Source organism: Pelophylax lessonae (genome assembly GCF_965119305.1).
Source record: "Pelophylax lessonae genome assembly, chromosome: 13".
In the NCBI taxonomy this organism is placed as follows: domain Eukaryota; kingdom Metazoa; phylum Chordata; class Amphibia; order Anura; family Ranidae; genus Pelophylax; species Pelophylax lessonae.
The window spans coordinates 48,294,285-48,320,924 of NC_138780.1; the positions used below are offsets into that span (position 1 = coordinate 48,294,285).

The following is a 26,640-nucleotide window of genomic DNA, read 5'->3' on the forward strand; positions in this document are numbered from 1 at the left end:
TCAGCCAGACCTGCAATTTCTCTCTGATGCCTCCATTGAGCCGAGGGTCCTTTCGGACCACAGTCCTGTAACTATGACTCTTAGATTCCCTGAACGCATCACGAGGACTAAGACGTGGAGATTGAACCCCTCTCTTCTCAAAGATGGAGTAGTTCTTTCCAGTTTGACCTCCAAACTTAAGGAATACTTTGAACTCAATGATACTCCTGACACCGGACCCCTGGTCCAATGGGAGGCCCACAAGTGTGTGATTAGAGGCGAGTTTCTAGCTATAGCTGCATCTCTAAAAAAAGCACACCAACGCGAACTGCAGGATCTCTACTCCCGGCTGACCATCCTTGAGACGCTTTACAAATGCTCCCTCGCTCAATCTGCCGCGCCAGAGCTCCTTGAGATCCGTACACGCCTAAAGGACCTACTAGGTCTACAGGCACATCGGAGGCTGGTATTAAGCCGAAAAGTGTTTAATGAACGCGGAAACAAGAGCGGTCGCCTCTTGGCCTGGGCTACCCGTGTCAAGACTGGCCTTTCCTCAATCCACACAATCAGGGATTCCTCTGGCTCCCTCCACTCCTCTAATGTGGATATCGCCCGCCAATTCGAGGAATTCTATAAGGGCCTATACAATCTCTCCTCCACCCCAGACAACCCTTCTCAGATTGCCTCAAGGAACACCCAACTTGAGAATTTTTTCTCTTCCCATGGCATGTCTCCCCTTTCTGCTCAAGATGCCGAGGCTCTTGAATCCCCCATCACCACGGAGGAGCTCTCTAGAGCTCTCCGTGAGATGAAACCGGGTAAGGCACCTGGACCAGACGGGCTCCCCCTCCTTTACTATCGAGCTTTTGCAGAAATACTTAAGCCTCACTTTGTTAGAGCCTTCGGAAGTTTAGCGGAATCCCCACACCATTCCACGTCGCTGCTAGAGGCATATATCACAGTAATCCCGAAGGAAGGAAAGGACGATACGCTTGTTTCTAGTTATCGTCCCATTTCTCTTTTAAATGTGGACGCCAAGCTTTATGCAAAAATTTTAGCAAACCGTCTTGTCCCGCTCCTTCCTTCCCTGGTCTCTTTGGACCAAGTGGGATTCGTCCCAGGAAGAGAGGCGCGGGACAACACTACTAGGGCATTGAATATCCACCACTGGCTTACTTCCCGCAACTCCCCCGGATTTTTTCTCTCCCTGGACGCAGAGAAGGCGTTCGACAGAGTGGCCTGGGACTATCTTCTATCCATGCTGGCATCTATAGGATTACAAGAGAGAATGATAATGAGCGTACACGCATTATACACTAATCAGATAGCCCGAGTGCGGGTCAATGGCCACCTGTCGGACGCCTTCCACCTTTCCAATGGTACGCGTCAGGGATGTCCCCTGTCCCCCATCCTCTTTGTGCTATCCCTGGAACCCTTTTTAAATATGCTCCGCTCAAACCCAAATGTCCGCGGAATCCCAGTGGGTGACACTACCCACAAAGTGGCCGCCTTCGCGGATGATATGTTGCTTTTCCTCACCCAGCCGCATATTTCCATACCCAATCTACTGAAAGACTTAACACTCTTCCGCTCCCTTTCAAACCTAAAGATAAACTACTCTAAGTCCATGGCCTTGAACGTAACTCTCCCTGCTGCAGATGTAGAGAGATGCAAGGCCAACTTTCCTTTTCTCTGGGCGCCCGTCTCCATTCCCTACTTGGGCATTCATATACCTCATTGTCTTGAATCTCTCTTTGATACGAACTACAAACCTTTACTCTCGTCTATCTGCCGCGATTTGCGGACGTGGAAGAATTTACGCATCTCGTGGTTTGGCAGAGCCGCTCTGCTCAAGATGTCCATCCTCCCTAGACTCCTATACCTTTTCCAGGCAGCTCCCATTCATCTTCCGACATCGTTTTTCTCGACGCTCCGGACTAGCAGTACTCAATTTCTGTGGGATGGGAAACCTCCCAGGATCAAATTTTCTCGGCTGACGGCCCCGAAACACAAAGGGGGTTTGGGCATCCCCGAGCTACAAAGCTATCACAAGGCTTGCATCCTGACCAGACTTCTTGACTGGAATCTCCACTCCTCTTGTAAATTGGTTGTTACTCTTGAAAACGCCTTCTCGGAGATCCCACTTCATCTTTTGGCCTGGATGCCCCTCTCATCAGTCTCTCAGACCCTTAAACGCCATCCTTTAATTGGCCCACCACTTCTGGCCCATGACAAGTGGAGGAAGAAGCTTCAGATTGACCCGCGAATAGGCCCCTTGACTTCCTTGAGGATGAATCCTACCTTTCCTCCTGGCAACTCAATGAACTTCCTGCGACATGGCTGGCCCCATCAAGAGATTTTTGCCCACCATTTCTTTAAAGATGGGAATCTCCTGTCCTGGGAGGAGATCAACTGTTCCGTGGCCCCCTACACTCTCCCGCTCTGGTCTTACTTCCAAATACGTCATTTTCTCTCCACATCAGCCACCCCTAGGGAGTGGTCAAGACCCCCGACTCCCCTGGAAACTATCAGTAACCGAGCCAAACCCCAACGCCACTTGATCTCTGAACTTTACGAACATTTACTAGACGCCCCTCAGGTGTCCCTGGCCCCCTTCGCACAAGCTTGGTCCCGCGACCTCCAAATCTCACTCTCTGAGAAGGATTGGGAATCCATTTGTCGCTCTGTCCATCGGGCCTCTGTCAACGTTACAACCCAAGAGAATGGGTATAAAATTCTGACCCGCTGGTACAGGACACCAGACAGAATTCATAAATTCCACCCAGGAGTCCCTGACACTTGCTGGAGATGCCAGAGAGAACCCGGCACCATGCTTCATATCTGGTGGAATTGTGCCAACATTCGGCCCTTCTGGGAGATGGTCCACAGACTGATGCGTGAGGTCACGTCCTGCGATCTTCTCCTGACTCCTGATCACTTTCTCCTCAACCACGCTCCAGATACGCAAAATGCTCGCAAGCCGATTCTTGCCCGTCATATGCTAAATGCCGCCAAGCTGTGCCTACCTTGTCACTGGAAATCGACCTCCATTCCATCGTCTAGAGAGTGGTTTCTTAGACTCAATGGAATAGAGGAAATGGAGGAATTGATCAGTATTTCTAATGACCAGGTCCACAATTTCTCAGCCCGATGGATAGACTGGATCCGATTCAAACACACCTCTACATACAAAACGATTATGGGGACCGGAGGATCACCAACTTGAACTCGAGTAATATACCGAAGTTGGAGGCCACTTCCGCGTTCTATTCTGATCTCTGCGCCCATTGTAATGCTGATCGCTGAATCCTTACTGATCATGTACCGTCTGGCTCTCCCACCTTCCTATCATTTCCAACCCCAGTCTCCCTTATTCCCTATTTTTCTTGCTTCCTCTCCAACTATTCCCACTTCTCTATCTCCTCCTAGTCCCCTTCCTTCCCCTTTCTAGTCCCCTCCCCTTCCTTCCCTTCCCACCTTTCCTGCCCCATCTGTTGTTTGTTCCCTTTATCCAGTTATAACGACTCCCCACTCCATCCCCAGTGGGTCCCTGCCTGGTTTTTGGCCGAATACTACCCCCTCCTTGCATGTGACCTGGCTAACGATACCCAATATGAAAGGCCGCTGTGGCACATGACCCCTTTTCCTTGCCTGCCCTCAGTTAGACAGGATGCACAAGATATGGGACCTCCGTCACACAGGTTATGATAATCACACGGCCATGTTTTATATATTAATGCTTTACATATACCCACTGTGAACATATTGCTGCACATACTAGTCGTTATTGCTACGTTATGCTAATATGTGTTTATTGTTTCACCGTTTTGTACACACTCCATGTGACTGTTCTCATGCACTGTGTATATTTTGTATGTTTTCTATTTAAATTTCAATAAAAATTTATTATGGAAAAAAAAAAAAAAATCCCAACACGCATGATCAAACCAAATGAGGTCCCGAAAGAATTTTCTCTAGTAAACTCAACATTTTATCCAGAAAGAACTTTCGGCTCGCGGCAGTCCAAAAAATATGTGAAATGCGGAGCACATGCTCATCTTGATAAATGTGAGAAGAAGGAAGATGCTGCTCATAATGCCATACTTATCTAATTAAAAGGCATATGTTCTGTTATGATAAGATAATGTTTGTCTATTCTATCTGTTCTATCAAATTTTAGAATTAAATAATTTTAACTCTTCACCATTATTTTTGTATTTTCACACCAAAGATCTAACTATTGATATGACCCTTTATTCTTGTATGAATTAATGTATAAAACATATTTTTCAGGTTATGCACAATATTAAACATGTTAACAAATTCAGATAGGCCATTTATACATTAATACTCTCCGTATTTAAAAAATAAACATAAAAAAGGTCCATTTGGACTAAATTAAATTAGAAAATGACAAACAGGGGTAAAATAAATAATAGGGGGTTACAAAAATTATAACTGCTGATAACTGTAATCAGGCTGCCATGAGGGCAGGTTTGGATCCTGCTGGCCATATTGCCACTGGCCATGTGGCATTTGGCGAGGTGGTGGGTGTTGTGGAGGTGGAGGGCATGGGTGCTCCTCGCACGCGTGGCTGTGCTCAGTAAGGACGCCGTTTTCCGCCTTTTGCAGCACATCGAGAATTATTTTTCGGGCATATTGACACTGCCTGAGTTCCACCTGCCCTAAAATTTTGCCCGTCATATTCCCGAAGGACTCATTTGCCTCCGGTTTCCTACGTAGGGCTATGGTGGCCTCATGTATGAATTCGTCGGTGATGTCATCGACGTGCTTCCTCTTTTGCCTCCGTTTGGCAGGAGGAGGTGGTGCTGGAAAGAGTTCCGCAGGCTCCCCAGGCTCCTGGCTGCAACCTGGCTCCTCCTCAGTGACACTTCCCTGTTGATGAAATGAACAATTGATTAGAATGTTATAGTGTATATAAAAAGTCATGTTTGTTATATTATTGTGAACAAATAGTAGACTTTACATGCAGTGGCGTATCTAGGGTCTCCAGTGCCCTTGTTGAGGAGCTGTATTCGGCAACAACCCCCCCCCCCCCCAAGATCAATGTAAAAATGTAACCCCCCACCCCCCAAAAAAAAATCTAAAAGGGCATTAAATGTTCTCATTTGTCCCTTGTTTGCCCAGTGTAGAGCTCTCTAGTGGGCAATCATTGTCTCAGGTGTGAAAAACAAGAAAGAGAGGGGTGAGAGATAGAGATAGGGAGAGAAAGAGGGGTGTGAGAGAGAGAGGAGGGGGGTTGCAGAGAGAGAGGGGCCTGAACTTGCAGAGGGCTTGATGTAGGGCATTGAGGGTGAAGCGTTGCAGGAAAACAGGAATAAGGAAGCCACCTGCCTTGCTGACCCAGAGTGAGAGACCAGAGACATGGAAGCAAGGATGGATGTATCATTTGCAGGAGCTGTTAGTTTGTTAGTTTAGTTTTAAAAAAGGTTGAGCCAGAGGAATGCTGAGGCTCCAGCAATGTTTGTTAGGACTGGAGGTGTGCTGGGGATGCAGCAGTGTTTGTAAGACCGGAGGTGTGCTGAGGCTATAGCAGTGTTTGTAAGACCGGAGGTGTGCTGGGGATGCAGTGAGAGGCACTCTCAGTCTCCTGGTCTTTTGGCTCAGCTGCTCTCAATGTTTTACACCTGCATGAAGCAGCTCTCAATGTTTTACACCTGCATGAATCCGCCTGCAAACTGGGGGTTCTGGGGTGTGGAGGCTGTTAAAAAAATCAGTAAAACAATGCCAATGTTTTTGCGACCCACCCCCCTTGGCCTGCGCCCCTGGTGGTTGCCTGTCATGCCAACCCCTTGCTATGCCAGTTTACATAAAGGGTCAATTATGGTTTAGCTTATAATTTTGTTACATGATTACATTTTTATCAGACAATATATTGTGAAATGCCATACCTGAGTCAAATTGCCCTCTAGGATATCTTCATCCTGGCTTGGATATACAGACACTGAGCCCTCTGCCGAAGTCGAAGGCAGCGTGGAAATAGATGGCCTCGATTCCAATGTGTCTGCCAGGAACCTGAGGTTATCAAAATACCACGGCCGTGGTACAGGTATATTTTTGGCAGCTGCTCCTGACCTTGTGGCCTCCTCAATTTTTTTAACCTCCCGTCTGTAGGCACTGCGAATGCTGTTAATTTTTTTGCGGATATACTCGGCATTTGCTGCAGGACAGGCGGGCTTGTAGAAGGCCACTAAATGTTCAATGGCCTGTTTTTTTAGGTGCTTGTTTTTGTATTCAGCCGACTTTACTTTCCACAAACAGGGCAGTTGCCTGAACTCATCAATGAAGCCGATGAGGAACTCATGGCTGGTGAAATTGTCCACCATTTTGCAGGACATTATATGCCTGCAAGACACAACACAACACAAAACATATTAAAATAGCATGTATTTTGGGACATAATAAAGATATTCCTAATAAAAGCTGTATAGGGCCCAAAATACACACTTTCTAATCAAATAGTCGTACCTTTGTTTGTGGGGAAAAGTCGTGAATCGCCGTTCGATCGTGCTCCAACCATCGATATGTCCGCTAGCGAATCGAAAGATCTGGCGTCCTTTAAATACAGCGCATGCGTCAACTCCTCCTCCAGTGGCGGGCTTGTGCAGGGGTGTGTACGTGCCGAAGATCAGGCCTACATGCGACACTCACACACCTGAGGCAGTGGAATAATCGTTTTTTAATTAAGAACCATGTCTCAACGATCTGAGAGCTCAATAAGTGTGGGCAGAAGTGATTGGGCCAACCAGAAAATCAAGGGCTACACCCATGACCAAGGCAGAAATGGTGGAGATGGTCTCCATTTTAGAAAAAATGGATTACGATGGAAAGTTGGCAAATTACGACCGGCCCAATGCCAGGAAAGATGGCATCATGGATAAGGTGGTGGCCTGTTTGCAAAAAAAATTTGGTGTGGAGCGATCGAAAGATCAGATTAGGAAACGATGGTCCGACCTGAAACACCGTGAGCAGGATCAGCTTGCCCACATCCATCGGATTCTGAAAAAAAGTAATTTTTTTTTTTTTTTTTAAACATGCAATATGTTTTTTTATAATTTTGTGTATGTTGTATTAACATGTCTAGATTATAATGTCTATGTAAAAAGTTAGATTACTCATTTTAGTTGTCATGTCGTGATTAGATCGATCTATTGTTGATTTTTTAGTATATGACATTAAAAGTCAGGAAGCCATAGTTAAAAATATATGTATTGTGTTGCAACGAACGTTCTTTCCTGCACGAATCTTCTCTGCAAACATTCCTATTAATCACAGATTATTATTCAAACCTTTAAATAGGAGAAAAAAGAAAACTCCGTGCAAAACTATGGGAAAGGAGGAGGAGAGGTTTGGCAGCTCCATCGGCAGTTGCCGAAGAAGATGAGGACATGGGCCCAGATGGTGGCACAGATTCTACTAAAGGTAATTGCTTCCTATGCACAGTCAAACATTAATGTACCATATTGTTCGTACATAACCATGTACATGTCTTCATATTTGTTATTAAAAGAGCTATCAAGCAGGGCACCATGTCCTAACAAATGTACCTCTTGTGACTTTTATGATATGGCAACTTTTTTGTATTATGTAGATGAAGACATTATTCCTGAGGTTATTCTGGTGGAGCCAACAAGTGACCAGACACCAGAGCAACAAGAAGGTTGGTAGGCACAGATTTTTGGGTAGTGGGATCATAGAAATATGTGTATTTGCAATGATTGTTTAACCTTATATTCTTGTATTCCCTTACAAATTTACATTGCAGATGTTGCGTCATGCGAGGATGTGGCATCCCCAGCCAGGTCAGAACCAACATCTCCTGGCAACTTGCCAAGCAGCGTGGAAGCCACATCCGAAAATGTGGAGGATCCAGGACCAAGTGTCAGAGAGCCAATTGTGTGCCCACGTAGGTTTTTTCATAATGATTTTTATCAGTGTTATTTTTAGCCTCCAATTGTCAACACTAGTTCCCTATGGGAGCCTCTTTATTTGAATGGAAGTCGCACCGTAAGTTGGATCAGGATGCTCTGACTTGCGGGGCCACTTGCGCTGTGAAGATGTTTGAGGGGGAACTACACAGAAAAATTGAATAACCCACCGTGGGTGTCCCCCCCAAGTTCACAACCAGGCCTTTTGTGTGTGGTAGTGAGTTTGAGGGTAGGCCCACAACAAAAAGACAGCGTGGGTTACCCCCAAAACCCATACCAGACCCTTATCCAAGCATGCAGCTTGTCAGGCCAGGAAAGAGAACGAGCAAGCGGACCAAACACCCCTTGGACCACAGCAGGACACATGCCCTCAACATGGGGGGGTTTTGTTGCTTTGGGCCAGGAGGGCTCTGCACCGCACACCCAAAAGCACCTTGCTCCCATGTAGAGGAGGACAAGGGCCTCATCCCCACAACCCTGTCTGGTGGTTTTGGGGGGTCATGCGGCCAGGGGGTTCCTAGGACTTTGGAAGCAACCTTTAACAAAGGGTGGCCCCCAGATCCCAGACCCCAATCACTATGTGAATGGGTATGGGGTACATAGTACCCCTACACATTAACCACATAAATGGAAGTGTATGTGAATAACGACAAGAGACGTTTATGAAATGTTCTTAAATATCTTCATCCGGTCTTCTCCACTCTGCTCTTTGAATCTTCTCCTCTCCACTCTTCTGCTGTCCAATCTTCTGCTCTTATGTTGTCTGCTCTTTTGCCCTAGGCTCTTCTTCTTCCTCCTGTCCTCCTCTGATGCTGTTGCCGTGCATTCTGCCCGTCTCTGGTCTCTGCAGCTTAATATATATACATTACGACCATGCCCTCACAATGACGTCATCATGCGTTCACACCCCTAATGAATATATAGTAAGCTCAGGAGACCGGCAGAATCATCAGCAACAGGATCAGAGGAGGACAGGAGGAAGAAGAAGAGCCTAGGGCAAAAGAGCATAAGAACAGGGTAGGTATTAACTCGAGAGTAATTTAATATAACCTGGACACCAAATGTTTCTCTATTATGACCTCATGTAGGTGATTCACATTGACTCAGTTGTATATTTTTTTACAGATCATGATTTACCTACTTGCACTTTAGCAAAATTAACACGTGAGGCTCTCCAATGTTGCTCAGACCTCGAGCAAATCAAGGAAACAGCAACGGCATTGCAATACAAAATGCGCGATTTTGTGGACATGATTGCCAAATTTTAAAAATTTTTTACTACGTTTTTAATGTTTTTATTGGTTCCTTTTATTACAAATGTTTTGTAATATTTTATGATATCTTGATGACACTCAGTTGTTAAGAGTGTACCCACGTTTGGGAAAAACACTTGAAAACACCCTAACCCTAACCCTAACCCTGTGAATGTTTCTTACCAAAAAATTTTTACATTCAACAATGTGTGTTCCATTCTTTATTTGACTTTCGTTGGGGGGACCGGGTCTAAAGCTGTGTAAAGAAGCATTAAATGTATGATGGCTGTCCTATTCCCATATTTACATGTTAATGAAAGCATTTTGGACACTGCCATATGCGAGTTGCTGGAGGTGTCAATGAAATGTTAAAGATCCCAACAGTTTAAACGCATATCACAGTGCGATCTGACATTTCATACAGGATCAGATCATACAAGTGGGAACGACTGTGCGATCCTATCCTGATGCAGCTGAATAAATGCATCATGTGCGACTTTTGTGCGAGTGCAGTGCGAATTGAGACATACACTTTGTATGGCTACATTCGCACTGAACACGCACACAAGTCGCACATGACCCTTTATTTCTGATGTATCAGGATTGGATGGCACAGTGCTTCACACTTGTGTAATACAATCCTGTGGAAAAAGTTAGTGGCGGGTCACCCTTATGCGATGCAGGAAGGATGCAAAGTCGCAGACTTCCCGCATCGCATAAGTGTGACTCAACACTCAAGGTACTAGCAGTCCTAGGATTCAATATGGCATTGATATTGCCAGTAGCAATCAGTGTAGGGAGATCAGTGTAATCTATAGTGTATTGCTTGTTCGTTGCTCTAGTTTACTTTCCATTACCTATATATAACACTTTGAGATGAACAATGATCTGGTTTCACATAACACTGACATATCCTAACATTGGTGGGCAGTGAGAAGGATGTCATAAATTAACACAACATAACAGGTGTAGGTACATTGTTAATACCCTAATGTATTATATGAAATATATAGTATGGGCAGCTTCTGGACAATGACCACCAATGTAAGGTGACATTAGATGAACCTTGGGTGTGACCTAGTTCTCAATGTGACAGGGTTTGTGGAAATTTTGTGGGGTGCAGAAGACCTTTGTATTTACACCACTGGCTCAAAAATAACACATGGCCATCATCACTTTGGATCAGCTGGTGAGAGACTACAGTAAAGAAACACACTGATGAATGTATTAACCCTTCCAAAGTCACACATATATAACACATGATTTACCCCAAAAATTATGTTTGCCATATGTGCCCAAATGATTAGAAGCCACAATACAGAATCATAGCAATTTTTGTTTAATGTGTTCAAAAATCATAGATCTATGACATTTATCTGGTTAGGAAATTATTTATGAAGTTTATTGGTTGTGTGACAGTGATTGCTGCCAGGACACAGCTCCTCTCCCCAAGAAATAGTCCAGATATTCCTGGCGGATCTGACGGGCCCTGTGTGATGCCAATCCTGACCGTCCAACTTGCATTGACGTCATGGACTCCACTTGGTCAGGAGGTTGGGCCTCTCCACTTGTACCTGGCATAGCAGGGTCAGTATCCAGTTGCTGCAATACATAATTGTGTACATTCCTGCGTAGGAAGTTGTGCAAAATGCAGCAACACAAGACCACATTATCCACTTTGTACAGTGCCAGGTGTATGGACGTCAGGAATATCCGGAACCGGTTGGCCATTATCCCGAAGGCATTCTCCACAACTCTGCGAGCTCTGGACAACCGGTAGTTGTAAATCCTTTGGTCGGGGGTGAGGTTCCTCTGAGGGTAGGGCTTCATGAGATGCTCCCCAAGCGCAAAAGCATCATCTGCGATAAAAACAAAGCTCATACCCTCAACAGTTTGCACCCTGGATGGCAGGTTCAGAGTGCCGTTATGAAGACGACGAGCGAACTCCGTCTGCTCAATAACTCCCCCATCCGAATTGCGGCCATTTTTGCCAATATCCAAATAAATAAACTCATAGTTTGCATTAACTATGGCTAGCATGACTATACTAAAAAAAACCTTTATAATTATAATAAAATGTGCCGGAATTCGGAGGGGGGACAATGCGGACGTGCTTCCCATCAATAGCACCCCCACAATTGGGAAAATTCCACTTCTCCAGAAATTGAGCAGCAATCTCCAGCCATTGCTCTGCGTTTGAAGGGAACTGTGGGGAAAAAAAACAAAAAAAAAAAAAAATTAGTGCTTGAGCACATCACATTATAAATTACACACACAGTTGTCTGTTAAATGCTTATGCAACTTGTTAAAAATATAAACAACAGGAAGGCAAACGTTTTGATTTGGGGATGTAACATCTACATACATTTATTTTCAACCTCCTATTGTTCTTATATTGTAAAGGGCCATACACACTATAAGATTCTCTTAAGAATTTTTCGTGCAGATTTACCTTTTCTATGTAGTGCAAGTGCCTGCCAGATTGCATAGGATTTGAAAGTGTTTGTTTGACCTCATATTATTTGGTTTTGGTAAATCGGAAGGATAAATTGTTCTGACAATCTTATAGTGTGTATGGCCCATTATACTCACCAGCTAGAGCTGAAATTTACAAACTAAGGCCCTCCAGCTGTTGCAGAACTACACATCCCATGAGGCCTTGTAGTTCTATGACATTCACAGACATGACTAGGCATGATGGAAATTGTAGTTCCTGAACAACTGGAGGGCCATAGTTTGAAGACCTCTGAGCTTGAGCTTTGGTATATGCTGACTTTGAGATTTAGCATGTGGGTGGGGGGATGGGTAAGTAAAATTGGGCATTTATACATCAATAAGGGCTTGTGGTCAGTGAAGGTTTTAACATCATTACATAAACATACACAATCATAGGTGGGAATGGATGGACTGATGTATTTTAGATAAATCGTAAACTAGGTAATAAAACATTGGCCAAGGAATAATTGTTTGAGGGAAAGTAATAAAATGACACAGATTCAAAATACTGTTAACAGGCAATGCGTTTAGGGACACATAGGAGAGAATAGTGGGGTGGTTAGTGGGTAATTTTACAAATGGTTAAGATAATCTACATCTTTACTACTATGTGCATGCGGACAGAGGGTAGTTTACAAATAATGGCCTGTGTCAATTGCTGTACATCCAAAAACCTAATAATTCGGGTGAAACGACTAATACATGTAATGTAATGTAAAAAATTAAACATACCTTGATATAGTCCTTCTGTAAGACCTTGATGATGGCAGAGCAGGTCTCAGGGATGATGACTCCAAGTGCTTGGGGGGAGATGCCTGTGGTGAACTTCAGATCCTGCAGGCTTCTCCCTGTTGCAAGATACCTCAAAGTCGCAATTAACCTTTGCTCAGGAGTAATTGCAAGCCGCATACAAGTATCCTGCTTCAGAATATAGGGGGACACCAGGGCAAGAAGACGGTAAAAGATGGGATCCGTCATCCTCAAATAATTCCTGAAGTCATCAGGATTATTTTCCTGGAGCTCCCTCAGCAAGGACATATGAGAAAATTGATCACGGTTAAGCAACCAATTTTTCGTCCAGGAGGTCCGCTTCTTCTTCCTATTGCTCGTACGTCGTCTCAGAGCCAAAACTCCAACACTAACGACAGCAACGGTCGAATTCACGGTCGCCATAATAAATTCTCGAACGATGTCTCGGAAAATAGCGAAATGTCGTCAACCAAACAAATGCTACCGAAATCAGCACGAGATGCCCAGAAGGGTCACGGCCAAACACTCACTTCCTCTTTTGTAGCGGCGAACGTGCGTGGAACGTAGTGACGTCATTTTCTGTCGGCAGACAAATGTCCTGGCCAAGTTTTGAGCACTTTTCAATAGACAAACAACAAACACGCCAGCCGCGAACATTTGTCGGCCGTTCTGTCGGCCGACGATCCGTACGTGTGTACGGGCCTTCACCTGTCCAGGGATCCAGCACTGACCTCACCCAGGTTGGTTCTTCGCGGGTCTTCCAGTCCCCAGTGCTACAATGTTTACTGAGGGAAGTTGGCTGTGACTCCTTGTAGCTTTACAACTGTCTCCCCACTGTGCAAGCAAGTCACACTGCGCTCTATAAATGGTCCCACAGCCTCCTGAGATGTGTGACGTGTTCTAGGAAGTTGAGGGTGGTGGGGGGTAGAACTTCAGCTGGGATCGCCTAGGCTAGAGTTGCTCAACGCGAAGCCCAGGGAGTCTTCTGATGTGTCTCGCGACCTTAAACCAAGGAAGCACATGCCCATGCTCTGGGATAAACAAGCAAAAAATTGGGGGAGCAGACCCTGAACATGTATATCTAAAGCCGGTGCAGCTATGGACCAAGCAACATGTATATTAAAAAAGAATAGCGCAACCATGCGAAAGAAATGACTATCAAATATGGAGACCATCCATAAATAAAAATGGGGATTTAGTTCCACCATATGGCCATATCGTGCTCAAGCCCACCACTACGTCAAAGTACCCCATTATCGGTGGGTCCTACACTATCCATAAAAAAGGGGTGAATCCAGCCTCTCTTACCCTTGGAGACAATGCTCCTTGCTGGGAAGGTGTGCTAATGCACTGCAGGGGACTCCTCCTATATCTACTTGATAGAGGACACCAATAGAGTACAGGTGTGTGTGGGGGATGGGATGCTCAACCTCATAAGTCTGGTCAGACCGAATACATAATAAACAAGCAAAAAATTGGGGGAGCAGACCCTGAACATGTATATCTAAAGCCGGTGCAGCTATGGACCAAGCAACATGTATATTAAAAAAGAATAGCGCAACCATGCGAAAGAAATGACTATCAAATATGGAGACCATCCATAAATAAAAATGGGGATTTAGTTCCACCATATGGCCATATCGTGCTCAAGCCCACCACTACGTCAAAGTACCCCATTATCGGTGGGTCCTACACTATCCATAAAAAAGGGGTGAATCCAGCCTCTCTTACCCTTGGAGACAATGCTCCTTGCTGGGAAGGTGTGCTAATGAACTGCAGGGGACTCCTCCTATATCTACTTGATAGAGGACACCAATAGAGTACAGGTGTGTGTGGGCTTGAGCACGATATGGCCATATGGTGGAACTAAATCCCCATTTTTATTTATGGATGGTCTCCATATTTGATAGTCATTTCTTTCGCATGGTCATGCTCTGGGATGCAGGTTGGCAAGCCCAGATCGTGGTCAACAGGTTTCTGAACTGCCATCCCAGAGCATCAGAGTGCATGGAGCTGGCAGCGGAGAAAGCAGGCGGCCACAGAGGGAACAGCAGCTGCATGAGCCGATGCTTCCTCTGTAGCGCCAGCTCCTGTCCAAAGCAGAGTGATACCAAGTGCACTTTGCTTGGGACCTTTCTAGCAGCCTGTAGAGCAATGCCAGCAGAAGCTGGAAGAGAAAAAGATCAGTGTATTATACATCACAAACACTGTTTTTTTGCAATGGGCATATTTGCACTTATGAAAAAGGGTTATTAAGCTGCTTTCACACCAATCTGCAGGGGCAGCGCAGTGCACCTGTGGCTTTCCTGTGGGTTAGCTACACTGAACCATAGACTTATATTATATCCTGCGGGTTTGCAGGTTAGCTGCACTGAGCCATAGACCTCGATTACATCTTGCGGGTTTGGTGCACTTTCTGAAAGCACACCAAAACTCCTGAATGCAGAAATTTTAGTGTGCTTTCAGAAAGTGTACCTCACCCGCAAGATGTAATCGAGGTCTATGGCTCAGTGCAGCTAACCTGCAGAAAAGCTGCAGTTGCACTGTGCTGCAACCATGGTACAGGTAAATTGCAACACATCATTGTGAATGCAGCCTTATAGGGGGCTCAGCATAATAAGGGCTTGTGGTTTGGGGGGGCAGTAAAACCTCATCGTTCGTTGTGGCCTGCGAACGGTTAGCAAATCACCAAAGGGGCCCTCTCTCTTCAAAAGGTTGAGCCCCCCCCCGGCCTAGGCAATTCCAGCAAAAGTGGGAGGGGGTATCTGGCAGAAATAGATACCTACCCCTCCCCCTAAAAACCTAAAGGACCAAAAGTGGAAGCAAAGCTCCTATGGTGTAGTCACACATTTGCAGTCCAATATGAGTGTAGTACCCATGTCTTGAACAGGAGCTACTGTTAAATTTAGCTTTGTTAGGTGGTAACTAACCTGGCTGATTTAAAGTCTTTATGATCATTTATGTTTTCTCCTATGCCTGGTTTAACCACTTGGCTACTGGGCACTTAAACCCCCTTCCTGCCCAGGCCAATTCTCAGCTTTCAGCGAAGTCACACTTTGAATGACAATTGTGCGGTCATGCAACACTGTACCCAAATGAAATATTTGTCATTTTTTTCACACAAATAGAGCTTTCTTTTGGTGGTATTTATTCACTACTGGGGTTTTATTTTTTGCTAAACAAACAAAAAAAAAGACTGAAAATGTTGAAAAAACAAACAGTTTTCATAGTTTGTTTTAAAATTTTGCAAAAGGTAATTTTTCTCCTTCATTGAGGTGCCCTGATGAGGCTGCACTGATGGGTACTGATAAGGCGGCACTGGTTGGCACTGATAGGTGTCATTGATATGTGGCACTGACAGGTGGCACTGAAAGGACAATGATAGGTGGCACTGAAGGGCACTAATAGATGGCACTAATAGGTGGCACTCATAGGTGGCACTGATGGACATTGATGGGTGGCACCGATGGGAACTGATAGGTGGCACTGAAGGGCACTAATAGGTTGCACTAATAGGTGGCACTGATAGGTGGCATTTATGGGCACTGATAGGCACTGGTAGGTGACACTGATAGGCATCACTGATGATAAGGCACTGATTGGCAGCACTGATAGGTATCTCTTCTGGGTGGGAGACCACGCTGTACTGACTCTCTCTGTTGAGGGTCTGTAGGTGTTTAATGGTGGGGGCTTGTTGGGGGAGTTTGCTTCCCAAAGAGTCCGGCCCACCTTGGCTGAAAGATGGCGGTGAGCCCTTTTGAGGGACTGGGGCTGCTACCTCTGGGTATGGCCTCAAGGTCATTTTCACATGTACTTATAAAGGTTGATAAAAGGAGCTCCCAGTATCCAGAAATTGAGGTGAATATTTTATTGAAAGTAGCATAGCATTATATAACCAACGCATCAGGGCTATCAAATATTAAAATAAAGAAACACAAGAACAAATATGTATATACAGTCAGGTCCATAAATATTGGGACATCGACACAATTGTAATCTTTTTGGCTCTATACACCTCCACAATGGATTTGAAACGAAACAAATAAAATGTGCTTTAACTGCAGACTTTCAGCTTTAAAAAGTCTCTTAAAAAGTGGGAGGCACATATACAAACTGTTGTAATTCCTACACCGTTCACCTGATTTGGATGTAAATACCCTCAAATTAAAGCTGAAAGTCTGCAGTTAAAGCACATCTTGTTTGTTTCATTTCAAATCCATTGTGGTGTTGTATAGAGCCAAAAAGATTAGAATTGTTTCAATGTCCCAATATTAATGGAACTGACTGTAGTATGATGTCCATATGTGAAAATATATGTCAAAAAAGATAAATTTATATTTAGAGAGCAGGCATATTTAGAATAATTTAAAAATGTTTAAAAAGTCTATATATGGGGCGTGGCTTGACGCACGATGCGGAAGGCGGCACACTGAGGAGCTGCGGGAAGTGAACGGCTCCACAGCATAGGCGCGAGGCTTGGCTTCAGAGGCTTGGCTCCAGAGACGGCGGATGATGGGCAGGGTGTCCCGCTACACACATCACCCCGCACAGAGCAGCAGGCAACATCGCACATCCTCGGCTATGGCTAAACTAAATATTTCGGAGTTATTTAAAACACAAACAGCCACCAAGAGCGGCATGAGGACAGACAAGATGGCGCTGACAGACGGAGAGGAGGAAAGAAGTGAGAACTCCCAACTTTCACCGGAGGAAGGGGTAAGCAAAGGGTTCGTGGAGGACCCCCCCCCCAACACTGACCGCGATGAATAACATTGCAGCGGACATTAAGTCAACACTTTCAGCGGCCATTACTGATTTAAAATCAGATTTCCTCAAACTGTCTGAACAGTTCTTGATAGCGGAGCAGGCGGGTGCTCAGAGAGACAGATCAATTGGGAGATTGGAACACATAGCTGTTTCACATGCGGCACATTTAATTGAGATTAATAAAAGTCTGGAGGACTTGGATAATAGAGGGAGACATTGTGACTTGAGAATTAGAGGCATTCCGGAGGATATAGCACAAGACCAAATACCCCAAACATTACAAAAGATGTTTAATTCATTGCTGGAGAGGCATGAGGATGCAACGATTGATCTTGTACGTGCACACAGAACACTGCGGGCCAAGGGCATAGACAGCGGACCCCCTAGAGATATTATATGTTGTTTTCAAAACTTTCAATTAAAAGAGGAGGTTATGTCTAAAGTAAGACAAAAAGAAGAAATTAAATTTAAAGACGCACAGGTTCAGATATTCCAGGATCTTTCTCAGATCACTTTGAGAAATAGAAGAGCCTTATGCCCCCTCCTAACAGTGCTGCGGGAAAGAGAATTTAAATATCAATGGCTGTTTCCTTTTGCCTTAACGGTGACTCTACAGGGTAGAATGCATACTCTTAGATCGCCCAACGAGCTAAGAGTTTTTTGTGAAGGTTTACAGATACCAGTAGTGGAACTTCCGGAATGGTATCAGGAGTATAAGCTACCCATGTTATCTGAGGGTCTAAGGCGCTCACCTGTTCAATCACCTGAAAAAAGACCTTTGAATAAGAAGAGTAGAAGTAGTAGACCTGGAAAGTAAAAGTTAAAACAATCTGCAGCAAGAACAGTAAAACAGAAAATAAAGGAGAAAGGGAAATAAGTCAGTCCATCTGGAGGATAAATAACTATAGTCGAGATTGGGAATAAAAGAAAAGAGAAGAAGGGGAAGAAAAGAAAAGAAGAAGAAAAAGAGAAGGAAAAGGGAAAAAAAATAAATAATAATGTGAATTAGCCAAGCATGGAAGGAGACGAGAAGGAGAGTGGGAAACCCACCTCTCCTTCCCCTGTACAAATAGGGCGAGCAGTACCTCCCAAATAAAATAAGCGATTTATGTGGGGCCTCCCCCCCCTTTTTTTTTTTTTGGGTTTGTGCCCACTTTTCCCCTATCTCGTTGTCCTCCTAATAAGCATTTTTGAAGGGGCCGTTCCCCAGGTGCTATAATAATTATATATAAATTTAAATTGTGATACAGTGCTAATATCTAGTATTTAAATCGTTTTTTTTTTTCTTTATGGATTTATATTACTTATTTTTGGTTTTCTTAACCTAGATATAAAATAGCACTAAACTGAGTGTTCCCTTACCCATGTGAGACTCCCACTAACCCCCACACGGGGTATTACATGGCCCTAAAATAAGAGCCATGTAACACCCCCGTTTTTAAGCTTAATCACAGACAATTAGTTTAGTCTGTGAATTTGGAACCCAAATTCTTTTTCTTTAAGGCAGAGTGTTGCTTACTATTAAACTTTGCCTAACACTGGTTTATTCCGGTGGGGGTTTTTTTTCGTTTTCCTTTCTTTTTTTTTTTTCACTTTGTTTGTTTTTATTTTCCTTCCTATTTCCCTATCCCACTTACTGAGGGGTGGGAGGGCATAGGGAGGCACCGAGGTCCGACATAAGTGGCACATACAAGGCAATTACCATGACTTATAATTCGGTGGGCAAATATGCCACGGTAATATCTCATAACGTGCAAGGTCTAAATATACCAGAGAAAAGACATTTTGTACTCAGGGAGTTGAAAAAAGCCAAACCACACTTTGTATTCCTACAAGAGACACATTTTAAACAAACTGATGTCCCGAAATTGACGTCAGCATATTTCCCTACGGCCTTCCACGCAGCCAACCCAATGGATAAAACAAAGGGGTTATCTATATTGATTAGCAAGACGGCGGGCTTCCAGGTCGACACGTCCTTGTTAGACCTGAATGGGAGATATGCATTCGTGAGAGGAGTATATGCGGGAATACCCACGACCCTCGCGAGTGTATATTTCCCGAACAGGTCACAACTGGGGTTCTGCCAAAAAATGATAAATATGCTCTTAGGATTTGCTAAGGGACGTGTGATAATGGGTGGAGATATGAATATTCCTCTTCATCCATTACAAGATACTTCAAATAAAAATTCATGTGTGCGCTATAAGATCCTTGCCCGTATCAAAGAATTAATTCAATCATTAACTTTGGTAGACTCTTGGAGAACTTTACACCCGGAAGGTAGAGATTTCACCCATTACTCAGCAATACATGATAGATACGCACGTATCGACTATTTATTCATCTCACAACGTGATATAAATAATATATCACAAGCAAGGATTGTGACACAGGTCTTTTCAGACCATGCACCAATATCTGTGACCCTAAAAACAAATAATACTTCTAGAGTTTTTAATTGGAGATTGAATGCAGATTTAATTGCAGACCCAATCATTAACACTCAGATAATACAACATATACAATCCTATTTTAGGATGAATACGCTAGAAGAGACCATTTCAATGGTCAGATGGGAGGCACATAAGAGTGTCATACGGGGAGAACTTATTAAGTTAGACTCACAACGGAAAAAAGAAAGAGAAAAAAAGATTCAAACTCTCATGCATTCAATCTCCAATTTAGAAAAAGTACATAAGAAATCTTTATCAATAAGTGTCGCAACTGAGTTGTTACAGAAACGTAAAGAACCCCAACAAAAAATTGAGGCGAAAGCTAAGCGGTTATTTTTTCTACGCAAAGGGGTCTACTATGAACATGGAGATAAGAGTGGTATATACCTTGCAAGAGCGCTCAGAACAACCCAGAATTCTAACATTATAATGGGCATTAGGAATGCATCAGTTAAAACAGAACTAGCAGCTGAAAAAATTGCAGCCCATTTCACACGTTCTATTCATCCCTGTATAATATTGCTCCACAACATAGAACTCCGGACTTTTCTGGAGACAGAGCGGCTAATATTGCAGCTTATTTGGCAAGTAGCGGGCTTCCAAAATTCACAGAAGAGGTAGCTCTTGGACCAACCCATTACTGAGACCGAAGTGCGCCTTGCACTAAAAGAAATTAAGCCAAATAAGAGTCCGGGACCTGATGAATTTAGCTCCATATACTATAAACAGTATGCGGATCTTCTTTTACCTCAATTAGTACCGGCCCTGAATTCCCTTACAGACCCACTGCAAACCTCACCTGCATTCCTACATGTGCATATCTCAGTCATACCTAAAATAGGGAAATCAACATATGAATGTGCTAACTATAGACCCATTTCTCTTTTAAATACAGATTTAAAGCTGTTTTCCAAAGTATTGGCTAATAGAATCAAACCAAATTTGTCGACAATAATAATGGAAGATCAGGTGGGTTTTGTAGTGGGAGGAGAGACTAAAGATAATGTAATTAAGACCCTGAACTTAATACATTATACCCAACAGCGAAATGTCGAGGGTCTTCTTGTGTCAACAGACACAGAGAAGGCCTTCGACAGAGTAGCGTGGGATTGTTTAATGGCAACTTGCAGACATGTGAATTTCCCCCCTAAAATGCTGGGATGGATAGCATCGCTCTATCAATGTCCAACGGCGAGGATCAAAATAAACCATCTCTTGTCGGAACCAATTAATATAAGAAATGGGACGCGACAAGGATGCCCGTTGTCACCATTATTATTTATTTTGACGATAGAACCTTTTTTGAGACAAGTAAGGGCGGATGAATCAATACAAGGGATGAGAGTCAAGGAGAACACGTACAAAGTAGCGGAATACGCAGACGATTTATTATTTTATGTAACACAACCTTTGATTACAATTCCGAATCTGATGAAAGCGTTTGAAAAATATAGCTACGTATCAAATTTCCGTATACATTTTTCGAAATCGGAGGTACTTAACTTAAATGTTCCGGAAAGCAAATTGTTACGAATAAAAGAAAAAAGCTCTCTCAGATGGGTTACAGGGGCCCTGAAGTATTTGGGTTTTTGGATAACTCTGAGTCTGGATACTCTGTACTCTAAAAATTTCATCCCATTACTTAAACAAATTGAGTTAGATCTGAAACAATGGCACACTAAGTTTTTCTCATGGTTTGGAAGAGCAGCCATTATTAAAATGGTAGCTCTTCCAAGGCTGCTTTATTTGTTCCATACCTTGCCAATTAAGATTCCTAATAGCTTTTTTGCTAAACTGGGAAGTATCCAGACCCAATTTATCTGGGCACATAGACAACCTCGGATAAGGCACAATTTGATCGCTAGACGTAAGGAAAGGGGAGGAATGGGAGTACCGGACTTTCGACTATATTATCAGGCAACTCATCTTACACTAATTATTGATTGGCATTGTCATGAATCAAAAAAGGCATGGGTAAAGTTGGAATCAGACATTATAGAGTGCCCACTACGATATTTGCCTTGGATAGCATGGCAAAAATGCCCGGCCACAGTGAAGGCCCACCCTTTAACAAAACAGACATTAGCGACGTTCCATGGAGTTACTAATCTCCATGGTATTTCGAGTTTACCGGGACCCCTTAAGCCGTTGATAAATAACCCAGAGTTTGTGCCAGGTTATTCGGATGTTTGGCTTAATGCACTAGAGAATAGCAAATTTAAAGTCGCTGCACATTTCTTTAAGGAAGGTGTTCTTATAGGAAAAGACCAACTTAAACACACACAAAACGCTTTACCTATGCCTTTTTGGTCATATTTACAATTGCATCATTTTTTAAATGAACCCCTGAGGAAGAAGGCCTGTGGGAGACAAATTTTGGCCTTTGAGCAGATATGTCTGGATCAAACGCCATTCAAAAAAGCGACATCATATGCTTATACATTGTTACTTTCTAGTGCAAAAATTAAACCAAACATGTTTAAAGAAAATTGGGAAAAAGTGCTGCAAGTTTCAATTTCAGATAAAAAATGGACTACAGCATGCATTATGACACATAAATGTTCAAGGAGCACTAGATTTCAAGAAAATGCATACAAACTTCTCACCCAATGGTATATGACTCCGGCGAAAATTAATAAGTGGTTCCCAAATACATCTGAAACCTGCTGGAGATGTGGTCAATCAGCAGGAACATTATACCATATATGGTGGCAGTGTACAAAAATTGATGAGTATTGGACCTACATAATAGAGTTGATTGAGGAAATTTGCGGGTACAGCTATCCCATTAACCCCCGAATGCTGTTTGCTACATATTACGGACGTCGCAGACCATAAGTATAAAAAATCAATAGTATGCCATCTTCTGAATGCGGCAAAACTATTAATACCGAAACATTGGAAATCCACCACATCCCCATCAATTAGAGAATGGGTGTTTGCAGTTAGAGATATCTATAATATGGAAGAGACTATAGCCATAGCCTCAGACAAAATAAATAAACTACAATCAATATGGAGGCCATGGCATACCTTCCAATGTTCAGATAGGTTTGCCCAGCTTATATACGTAAGACCCGACCCGGTGCTTCACATATGATATGATATAAGAAATATAAACTTAGAGAATTCCTCCCCCCCCCTTTTTTTTTTCCTTCCTTCTTTGTTTGTTTACTTTGGATTTCTTTTGGTTTTTTATTATTCTTTATCTTACTCTTAGCTACATTGGAAAATTAAGACTATAAAACTTTAAAACTTTAAATACTTGACACAATGTAACACTGAAATATGGTCAACAGTGTAAAAGCAAAAGCACTTACCGGTTTACTAAAAACAGAATAGAAATATGGGAAAGAGAGAGATCCATTTGGTATAGAACATTAGATGGAAGAGCAGAAATAATTTATTGGCTGCTCTATGGGAATGGGAAGGAGGGAAGTGGAGAGAGGGGGGGGGGGGAAGGAAAGGGAAAGGGGAAGAGGGGATAGAGGGTGTGGGGGGAGGGGGGGTTTCTCTCACAGAGTGTTGTAATTTTAAGGGAATGGTGAAAGGTTGAAGACTATATATATGACGGAGGATTAATAATTTGGGCTTTATGTCATAAGAAGTTGCACGGAATGTAAGGGGTGTTTATTTATACACGAAAAATGTTAATACACGAGATATGTATATATGGAATTAAAAAGAAAGGAAAAGAAAAAAAGAGGGAATTTTTTTTTTTTTTTTTTGTGATGGAAAGTGAAAGATAATTAACACTAAATAAATGAATTTAAGGTGATAGAGGGGAGAGGTGTAGGGGTTTAGACCCCTCCCTCCCTCCCCCACCCCCTCTCTCCCTTTTTTTTTTCTCTTCACAGGGTATGGTTGTTTTAATGGAATGATGAAGTTTACATTTATATATATGTGGGATTGGTGAATAATTTTGGTTTTGTGTTATAAGAAGTTACATGGAATACACATACCGGTGTGGGGGGGTGGGAGGTGGGGGAGGGGGGGGGGGTTTCACGAGATATGTTCACACACGAGAAATGTATATATGGATTTAGTCCTCTAATATAGGTGGTGGAAAGTGAAATATGATCAACACGATATTAAAGAACACAAGGTGATAGGGGAGGGAGGTGGGGGGGGGGGGGGCTGTGACCCCGTCCCCTCCCCCCTTATTTTTTTTTTTTCTCTCTTCTCTCTCTCTATCTCTCCCTATGGATAGGGAAGGGATTTAAATATGATAATAAAGAGGGGGATTTCCCAGCCTACCTTTGTAAGATTACAGAGGGTTTTTGGATGAACTATATATAATTGGTTGGAATTTGTATTTAGTTGTATCTCGCTTCCACCTCAAATAAACGAGGATAGTATAACAATATAATAGCGGAGAAATAGATAGAAAATGAACTGAATGTAATTTTAGAAGTACCGGATAAAATGCTTTTGCAAAAAGATTGTATACCTTTAAGACATTTAAGTTGACTGTTAAGATATTATATGTTTAAAGTGGCTGTGTCCACCATATTATTGTACATTCTTACTTGTAATCTTTGAATCTTTGAACTTTAATAAAATATGGATTGAAAAAAAAGTCTATATATTTAAAAGCTGTGCATTCTAAAGACTGAAAACTGAAGATAACTGATAATCAGACCTAGAGGGAAAGAGAGGCAGAATATTGAAATACATACTAGGAGCTTCCTTTAGAAAAGGGAGGGGGGAGGTGGGACGTGGTCCCAAATACAAGTCGAAAGATACTTGAAAGAGAATATTTGAAAAAGATGATTGAAAATGATAATTGAACAAGATATCTTATAACATAGAAAGGGTCACTGACCTATTGCTGTGTGATGTGATGGGTAGGGATCAGTGTTGGGGGTAACTAGTTACAAAGTAACTGATTACAGTAACTACATTACTTTTTTTGGTAACTAAGTAATGTAACTAGTTACAATACTAATATTGGTAACTACACTACTTTACTAGGCTATAGGAGGTAACTACACTACTTTACTAGGCTATAGGAACGCGCTTTCCTGTGTTACCCAAGCCGTGCGATACAATCGTTATTTCGAAGAATAGAGAGGGATGAAGTTTATGACTTTTTGTTGCACTTTATGTTTTATTCAGTTTTTTCAGCTTTTGTTCTCATGTTTCCCAAAGCCTGTGTTTATACAATAAACTCTATGCAGAAAGAGTGTCATGTATCTTCTTCTACACGGTCAATTAAGAAAGAGGAAAGTAAAGTAATAAGTAGTGAAGTTACTTTTCAAATGCAGTAACTAGTAAAGTAATCTCATTACAATTTACAGAAGTAACTACTAACTAGTAACTAGTTAAATTTTTTGAGTAACTACCCCAACACTGCTAGGGATGTACCCAAAATGTTGTATCAGTGACCCTAGAATCTGTGGGAGGGTAGTCAATATGAAGATCAGTACTAAAAACAAAAACAAAAAAACAAAAAAAAATGTTTTTGGGTAGGGGAAGTGGGTTGTGGCAGGAAAGGGGTGTATAGGAGACTGGGGGCAAGGTATTAAAGAGAAGGATGGGTAGATGCGGCTGGTTGGGACCTGGGCAAGAGTGTGTGGGGGAACCGTAAGGGAGGGGCTGAACAGACTGGCAGTAGGTGGTTGGAACAACGGGTGGTCCACAAGCTGGACGGGTATCCTGTGGTTCTGAACCTTGATCTGAAAGTCTGTGTTTGGGCAAGAAAGTTGTCATCATAATCAAGAACATACCTTTTGGGCAATTCAAAAGACTCAAAAGAAATGGTACAACCAATAAGGACTTTCTCACCCAAACATACATTCAGATCAAGGTTCAAAGCCAAAGCATACCCAGATCAACTAATCAATGGAGCATTCAAGATAGCTCTTAACATTCCACATGAAGACTGCCTTAAACCGTCTTCTACTACAGATCCTAAAAATCTCCCCACACTAGGCAATTTTATCACAAATAACAATGCAGACCACACCCTAATCAGGGGTAACCTTTCCAAACATTGGCACATTTTACAGTCAGACCCACTCCATTTCACTTTGCCCCCCAACCCAGACTTATTTGCCAGAGAGCCAAGGCTATCAAAAACCACCTAGCCCCAAGCAGATTACCCCCAATTCAACAGGACCCCAGGTCCTCAGAAGATGCAGCCTGCAGGATGTTACAGATGCAAAAGCTTCAGATGCTTTTCCTGCTCCATACTTACCATTGGGAACAAAACCTTCCAGTCAACAAGACTGAAAACTTGGCCAATCACCCCCCACCTAGACTGCTCCTCTCAGTTCACCATCTATTTACTAACTTGCCCATGCAACCTGCAATATGTCAGAAGGACCATCCAGACGTCCCGCCAAAGATTTAACAAGCACAAATCCAACATCAAGAAAGCAGTCCCAGAACACAGTGTCTCTCGCCATTTCTCTATGCTTCATGTTCGCAACCCTGACGTGATTATTGCCACAATCATCGAACAAATCCCAGAATCCGTCAAGCCCATCCAATTCACCAGACTGTGTCAAAGAGAATCCTTTTGGTTATACCAGCTCAATATCCTATGACCGTACAGTATTGTAACTGTCCGCTTATTACTTTAAACCTTTGTTCAGCACTGACTGCCACAGGTGGAACCTTTCTGCCTTCCTCTCTTTTCCCTGTGGGAATGTTTTGATCATCAGACCACTCCTCCTTCCTCTAGTTTTAGAGGCAAAGGCTCTCTGTGACTTAGCATTCTGATGCAAAGCAAGTCAGCAGCACCTCGTGGGAAGGCGATTGCTATGGAGGTTTTGTAAAGTTTAAAGTTGCACCCCTTGGAATGTGGAGCGAGGTACGCAGTAAAAGTGCATTATCTATAAAAGTATATATGTTCTTAGGCATAAATTGTGTCCATGCTGTTAGTTTAAAATGTGCTGTAGATAATCCAAATGTTTGTATATTAAGGATTGTAATCCAAATCCTTGAACATGTAATCATGTTTTCTTAGATGTTTAACCACTTGCC

At 42.9% G+C, this 26,640-nt stretch overlaps 1 pseudogene across 1 annotated transcript in view; it reads right to left on the reverse strand.

The window, feature by feature from the left end:
* Positions 1-4,087: 4,087 nt before the first annotated feature.
* The window catches only part of LOC309569834, a 57,895-nt pseudogene continuing 35,342 nt past the window's right edge, over positions 4,088-26,640 (reverse strand). Inside the window, exons 2-4 of the transcript in view lie at positions 17,947-18,024; positions 10,756-11,387; positions 4,088-4,107 (exon numbers count right to left, since the gene is read on the reverse strand). The product of the transcript in view is annotated as an uncharacterized misc_RNA (transcript). The remainder of the gene's footprint in view (positions 4,108-10,755; positions 11,388-17,946; positions 18,025-26,640) is intronic.